We start from the raw sequence: 8,254 nt of genomic DNA, 5'->3' as shown, positions 1-8,254 counted from the left end.
AACTCCCCCAAAAGTTCCTCAAACATAACAGTGTTGAGCAACACAAAAATGGGGGAGAACATGCCTCGCACCAAGGCATTTCTTCCCGTTTTACTGCATAGCTTTGAGTGCCTGAACCTTGCCTTCTGATAAGTCTGTAAAATAGACTTAAGGAAGCACTGCCACTGCAGATCCAGAGCACTTTGGTCACTGATTTGGCTTTTTTTTCCCCACCTCAGAACTGCCATTAGCCCACTTCAGACTTACACAAAAAAGCACATACCAAATCCTTTCTCTTCAAGCAGCTAATTCAATGCCTGGTTTTTTTGCTGAAACTACAGAGGTGTATAATAGAGTTAATCTTGAGGGAATTTTGCTTGTGAAATGACCTTGCTGGTCTTTCTATATTTTGTATTTTGTTGAATAATTCAGAAGACTGCCTCGGCCAAAATCTGGACTCTGGCTACACAGAAAAGCATGCACAAAGCACAGCAGATCCCATTTGTTTTCCTGTGTCAGTGGCTGCAGAGACGTGAGACAAGAGTCAGCTGCTGAGTGGCTCTTCTTGCCCCACAAAGTCCCTGACTTCACAATGAGGCTTCCTTTGGGGACAAACCTTTCAATGACAAGCGAATCATATGGTTTCACATAGCAGCACATCTCCCCAAAGCTTCCTAAGGGCTAAAACAATTCCGGAAGCCATGTTCCCTTCACATACACCTGGACACCACCAAATACAGACGAGGAGAGTTTGGAAAAGTGGTGGATACTGACTTATTCCACTTACCAGCTGGCCAGATTTCTCAGGACGTCAACAGTGACTGATGTGACGCTCTTGTTAGATGTGTTACACCATAAAATCCCTTAGAAACATGAAAATCCCAGGTTTGCTAACGAGATGAGATGGTATCTGAACATGCAGTGTCCTACCACAGAGCAAGTCAACCCTGGCATCTGCCTGTGTCTCCTGGCACAGTTGTTTGCATTCAGACATCAGGAAATGAAAAGACTTTTGTGGTTGACAGGGAACAGTGATTACAGAGCTGAAAGCATCAGGATTTGTAAATGTGGAATTAAGCCTTTATTGAATTTGTGATTATTTCTCAATAGCAAATCGGGTAGGTGTTTCATTTAATGTGCTGATTACAGGTGACTCACCTTTCCAGACAAATCAGGGTTTAATCAAAGAATAACAGCCTAAAGCAGCATCACTGCTGAGCTGGAAATGTGGAAGAGGCTGACGGGGACAGACCTAATACAGCATCTCCCGCAACACACAGCAGACTTTGCAGTGACCTGCATCATCCACCCTTACAGGGTTACAGTCCAAAACCTGGATTAAGTTAGAAATAACATAAGTATGGCAAGCGGATAAACTGAAGATCATGTTAATACCGCATCAACTGACTTTCTCAAAGCTTCCCTTACACAGAGAACAAGTGGCTTTGATGGCATGAGTACATGCACTTACTACGTAACACAAACCACCACGATGCACACTGACTTTTGTGGGTAGAGATACCCTGAGCATGGATAATTACATAAACTGACATACCACAATGTGAATATAAATTCTCAAACTGGATTGATATTTAAGCCTTCAAGCGTACAGATATTTTGTATAAGTACACTAATATTTCCATTTACTTCAGCAGGACAACTCGCAGGCTTTATATTAAACCTGTTCTGAAGTGTTTGCATGCTTTAGTCACACCAAGTATCATTTTACTGCTAAGATACCCTCGAGTGGCTCATGAATTCAGCAGCCCCTAGATTCCAGTGTTGCTGTATCTATCACCAGCCCTGCATGACATACAGTAATTATAGGCTGCTGTCAGACTAGTAACATCCTCAACAAGTAGAACTGAGCTCTTGAGCATCAGTGTGCCAACCAGACAAACTTGGAGCTCCTCTAAAAAGAGAGATTAACTGAAAAAAAGCCGGCCAAATCCTGCTCTCATTTACCCCTCTTGGATGGGCTCCGTGGATTTGGCTGCCAAGACGATTTGGCAAGTTGCAGCCCTCCAGGAGCACGGACTCTTTTGCACAGCTCCTGTGAACAGAATGTAAATGCAGGAGCTGAGCTGGAGGGACCGTGCCCTCCGGCTGCTGCGCCGCTTGCTCTGCCACCGATGTCGGTGCAGCTCTGCGGAGGGTTTACACTGGACCCCGATTTCTAAGTCAGACTTCCAGTTCTGGTTGGCTAAAAATTCTCATCTTGAAACTCCTTCTCTTCCACCAGAGTCACACAGTACAGTTCAGGGTGGCTATTTTTTTCTTCGTAAAGGGGAGGGAAATATTTTTTCATCTTAAATAAAAATCAAGAAAAGGAGCTTTCCTCAAAAATATTGAGTAGAGACTAAGGCTGATAAAATTTATCCTGGAAGTAAACTAGTAGATGAAGTCTTACAAACCAGCTCCCTGAAGACAAGGTAACGGGACTGCGTAATTCTCATTCAGAGAAGCGAATCAAAAACTGAAACAACATATTTCATTCAAAGTCTCAAACAGGAATGCAGCCAGGTTTCGCCAACTGCTGTGCCAGTAAGTTCTCTGATGGGGTACATTTGTTACTGAGGCTATTCATTTTTCCCTTTTCTTTTATCGACAGGGATTCCAAGATTTAGTGGGAAACTGCCCAGCTGCTGAAGTGTAGAATATGGAGATAATGGGCCTAATTTTGCTCTGACATCCAAGGCAGCCCTAGTGATTTCAGGGTGGTGGGTTCCCCTATGGTCCTACTCTCCGCCTTTGCGACCGTGCCCTGGGGGGACAGAGGAGCTCGGCTTTGGAAGTTCAAATGAAAGGAAGGAAACTGCGGTGAAAACATCCTCAAGGGCTTTTACTGCTCCACAAACAAGTTAGGAAAACATACAGCTGGCTCTCTGCGTGAGCCTGGGTCCAGCAACATAAGGGCAGATCTCTCCACCCCAGGACTGACCTTGTTCAGCCCACCAGAGCTGGAGCAGGCAGGAGCTGGCAAAGGGACAACAGGGAAACATCTCCCTGGCAAAGTGCAAGAAGGAGGAGAACAGGAGTTCATTTTTTTTCCCCAGGCTGAAGGTGCATGCATAACTCGGCCAGCTGTACTCAACACTTCAGGCAGTGACCCACCTCACTTTTAAGCCAGCCTGCTCAGGCTGGATTTAAGCACGGGCAGGAACCCCAGGCTCGTCCCATAGTGCAGGCAAGTCACTAATTGGGAGCTGGCTCCAGATTTCCAGCCAGTCCCTGATGGGGGACTGATGAAAGGGGAGCTCTCCCTGTAGCAACTGCACTGGTTGTTTACCAAAAAAGCAAAACAGAAAGCAAAGCAACCCAGAAAATATTAGGTAAATTTTTAGAGACAATACAAAAACGCAGCTGGAGATAAGGAGAAACAAGAGCGTTTGTCCTTCCAGTTACCCTCAGGGCACTAGGAAAACATTGATGAATCACTAGTAGAGATTGGAAACATACTTTTGGGGTCTATCAGAGCTACGGACTGAGCAGGAGAGGGAAGGAGAGCTAGCAGGGGCTAGCACAGGGGACTCACCCATCTCTGGTGCACTGCCAGGGCTCCTCTCCACCAGCGCCGCTTGGTCCGGCACACCGGCTGGAGGGACCCGAGACCACTGCAGACCTTCTCCTTATCTTCTCCCATCAGGTGTCTCACATAGAAAAGGTAGATCCTGTCACATGACCTGCAAGCCCAAATTAGCAAGAACCCTGTTATTTATCCTGGGGCAAGTCTGGAGGGACACCCCAGCCAGCCATGAGTCCCATTGCGGGAGGAATAGCATCATGGACAGGAGATTTTGTCCCAGTGGCTGCACTGTAGAGATTCTGGGGCATGCACGTCTCACTACAAGTCAATTTAGCTACCAGGCACTTGAGTATTTAGCCCCTTTTCTTGGGCAAATTTTACATCCTGAAGTATTTGCCTACCCTTGTGAACAGGTAGGCAGTGCCCTGAGCTGGTCCTGAGTCCACACAAGCTGCAGCAAGACATCCCCCCGCTACGGCCGGTGGGGGAGTACTTCATCCCATCCCCCAAAAGGCCAGTTTAATCTCTCACAGCTGGGTGCTTGGACCCTCAGTCACATTTTGAAAGCCAAGCACAGACCTCTGTGTTTAATTTGGATGAGGTAGGCTTTTATATACAGCATCAGTTTGTGGCCATATGCTGCAGAGTAGCTATGCTTCTATTTATACAATTATTTTATAGTGTCAAGGGTAATAACAAAAGATGAAGTGATAAAAACGAGTCTAAGCAGGATGTACGTAACAACGGTTGGGGTTTATATGGAAGACAAGACTGTGTAAAACTAAGAACAACAGAGCTTCGAAGTTTTATTTCATGTAAATCAGTCAACAGATATCTCAAAGTGTAGCCTGAGAATTTCTAAACTTAATCTTTTTTTTATTTAGTACGTAGTCAGATTTGTAAATCAGTGGTGCTATTTCTAAACTTATTTTATGATGTGTAAATCCGCTTCTTGACTTAATACAACAGTTGAATGTTTTTGTGTCTTATAATGATCTCTAAAGTTGTGGCATTATGGTTTACTGGCTGTTTTATACATCTGTAGCAATATACAGTTTAAAGACCAAGCTGTAAACAAATGCAGATGTAAAAAAAAAAAAAAATCCTAGCATGTAAGGCAATAGGAAAGCAATGTTTTTCTCACCAGGAAATAATTTTACAAATGGAACCCATATTTCTGTAAATAAATGTCTGCCTTCTCATTAGCTTCACATCAACCTATACTGAAACAGAAATCAGAGAAGTCTGTCAAAGCAGTCACAAAGGAAAAACAAGAGCAGAGTTTAAAAGCAAAGCCTTCAAAAATTGCTATGCTTTTCAATTCTAAGCAGTAAATAGGACAGGAGAATGACAGGAGAGTTGGCAACAGAATCTCATCACTAAAAAAATTTTTTTTTTCCTTAAAACATGAAACTTATGTTTAGTCAACTGTCCACAAGTGGTTTGCAGAGAAGGGAGATAGACATAAGACCCTGACATACTTTAAAATCAGAGCCCTAAAAAATGCAGTCAAGAGTCCCAAACCAACTGTCAGCCAGCAAACAAGCCCAGCAGATGTGGTAGGTAGACTGCAGAGCACCTCAAACTCCAAATATTTTCTTTTCTGCTTCTTGAAAAGCAGGGGATTAATCTAGCTTCTAAAAGAGCACAGGATCAATACCAAAGAGAACATAAGTAGAAGATATTAAAAAAAAAAAAAAGAAGTAATGTACTTAGAAATACAGAACAATCTGTCATTACTGAGCAAGCCCTTGTGTTGCATTGCTAAGTCACCCACAGGTTTGCACAGCAGCAGGTGACATTTCTAAGGTCTGTGCCTTGCTTGATGAGGCTCTGTAAAACTAATGTGAAGGTCCCAGGGTATGGAGAGGGGCTTGTCCCTCTGTCCACACTGGAATTGAGGGAACCCTGTTTTCCAATGGAGTCAATGTCCATGCCCCGTAATATCCACATCTCTCCCAGGCAACATCCCTGTCTCTGTTGGAGTTACCTCCTACCCACCATCCTAATTTCCCCCCCCCCCCCCAAGTACTGGATGCTGGCTTGGGGTTTCTGAAGCAAGATTAGATACAGCACTGGAATTTACTCCCCCTTAAGAATCAAATGGGATGATATGGGGGATGCTCTGTTCTACTTTCCAGGAAAAAAAGACATTTAGTGATCTGCCCCCACAGCGCCCCAAGCATTTCTCTCTTGATGGAAAAGTAGCTTGCCAGAATAAGCACAGAGTGCTCCAGTCTGATCCAAAAAAGTGGCTGAGCATGAAATCCGTAGGGCTGATCTGATGCTCTGCGACATGTATTGTGGCTTTGCTGAGAGAGACCAGAGTGTTCGGCACTTTGCAGGACTGAAGCGTCTGCCTTGGATTAAAAACAAAATAAATGAAAAAAAGCACTGAAAGCATCCCTCTTTAGTCCCAGATATTCAGAAACTGTATGACTTTAAAAATTCACTTCGTATCTCTCTCATAAAAAACACACTATCATTTTGTTTAAAAGTTTCAGTTTACAACCCACAAAGAAAAACTTCATATTCCATTTTGAAGAATTGATATTTCGTATAACCTCTTTCCCTGGCTTCCAGTCTCAGAAGAAATGATAAGCAAATAGTAAAACACTTCAAATAGTTTGAAGTGCCTTTCACAGAAATCTCAGTGTCTCACTGCAAGACTTAAGCAAACAGGGGTATCCCTGGCCAGTGCAGCTGCTGCCTTGCCTGTGCTAAAGCCCAAGGGCATTTCAATAGCCTAAGTAGCAACTCCAAATTGTTTACCATTAAGAATAGCATTTTTAAAAGCACTTAGAGGTGGTTTAAACCTGCTGCTGTTGAAGACAACAGCAGAGCTGCCATCCACTCTTGCAGGCAGAGATAAGTAATGTCAGAAGATGTTAACCTGGATGGTGCAGCACGTTTTATCTCCACATGGCTGAAGTGAGAAGCATGCAATGGACTCTACCCCCGTAGTGACTGAGTATCATACTTCAGAAATTTAAAATTATTCTCTTTCTTCCTCTGAAACCTGCCAAACATCTGACCCTAACATATCAGGGAGTTTTGAAATAATGAGGCAAATCAGAAAGTTGGAAGCTCCAGGCTTTGTACCTCTGAGCCAACCATCAGTTCAGATACAGCTTTTCCCTATTATTTCAGGCATGCTATGCGCCTTAAAATTAAGGTTCAATACTTGGCTGCAATTTTTCTTCATTCTTATCGTTATTTCCCTCCTGCATTCTCCCTTTCATTTTCATGTTGCTGTTAAAATGCATCTTTTTCCAGCATGTCATTGCATCCTCCACTAAAAAAAACGTAACCAGAACAAACGGATCAGGTAGATCTCACTTCAACACAATGCAGATATTGTTTTTCAGGCCAGTCTAATTCCCTGCTTTGGGTCTCTCCCAGTAATTCCTAACCAGCTTTCCTCGTGCAGTCCTACCCACTGTGCCAGGTGTTTGGGCAGGAGAACCCAGGGCAGAAGGACCTGCTCCAAACTAAGGTCCAAGCCATTAGATGAGAGCTCAGTCCAGTCAGGTGCACAATCCTTCAAGGCTGCAAAACAACTAAATCCACACCCACAGCATAGCAGCTCACAGGCTTCTACTTGTCCCCGTAGTAACACCTTTGCTGGATCAGACCCAGAGTACGTGGCACTCTGCAGTGTTTATTTTCCTTCCAGTGCTGGAGACATTGGAGATGCACCAAGGACGGCTGGCTGCGAGTTTCCCGAAGGCATAAAACATTAATGTCTTCTTGTGGTTCATGAGATATTAAGTCCAAGGACTGCACAGAAGTTAGCAATGACCCAAGGCTTGACGTAAACTTGTTCTGGGATCACATTTCCTTCTGAAGACTGATAACTTCAACATCTTTCACACGCTTTTGACAAACCACTCTATTTTGCTGCCATAAGAAAGTAAGAGTGTAGCTCTGTGAATTAGTCTGGAGAGGCATTTGTTCACCGCCCATATGTTAAAGCAGTGGCCAAGTCCAGGTGTTTCACAGGAAGGGAGTAACAATCTTGCAGAACAGCATGCCTCTGCTAGGAACTTCATTTATGCCTGAAAGTCTTACTTTAAATATACGCATACGCTCCTCAGAAGAGAATTTGGTTTCTTTCCTTGCAACTTGCTGAGTTTGGGGTTTTCGCCTTGCCTTGGCAGTAGTAATGGGTTCTATGAGCAAAGCACACAATGTGTGAAGAAGCATCTTCTGGAAAGCTGAATTTCAGTTTCACCAAAATTCTCTCAAACTGTCTGTCTAGAAGTCCCTGAATTCAGCCTTTGTGAACCAACAATCATTTTGATCACCTTCATCTGGTACCCATAAGGGAGCAAACCCAGAAAAGTTCACTTCCAATTAAAGTTAATTCCTGCTCAGGAACTGCTGCTAGATTTCCCAAGCAGCCTGGAGGAGCAGCACAGTGTAGAGTTTCAGTGCAAACATGACAAGACTCTATCAGTTATTAGAAATTACTTAGGAACTTCTGGCTGGCCCTTTGCCCACCATTAGCTACTATTGCTGTATTTTTGCATATATTTAGGTTAAAAACTTAAAAAAACATACCCAACAGGTACAATCTCCCAATATGTTGCTTGTTATTACTGTTTATAAACAATTTTTAAAAACTATTTGCAGAGAAAGAGAAGTCTTTGAACAGGTGCAGGGCAGCGGTACAGCACATTCCCTCCCATGCTGCTCATGAGAAAGCACGGTAATAACTTCTACAAAGTGTAATACATCCCCATGCTG

Source organism: Haliaeetus albicilla, chromosome 23 (genome assembly GCF_947461875.1).
Source record: "Haliaeetus albicilla chromosome 23, bHalAlb1.1, whole genome shotgun sequence".
NCBI classification, from domain to species: Eukaryota; Metazoa; Chordata; class Aves; order Accipitriformes; family Accipitridae; genus Haliaeetus; species Haliaeetus albicilla.
This window is presented reverse-complemented; position numbering follows the sequence as displayed.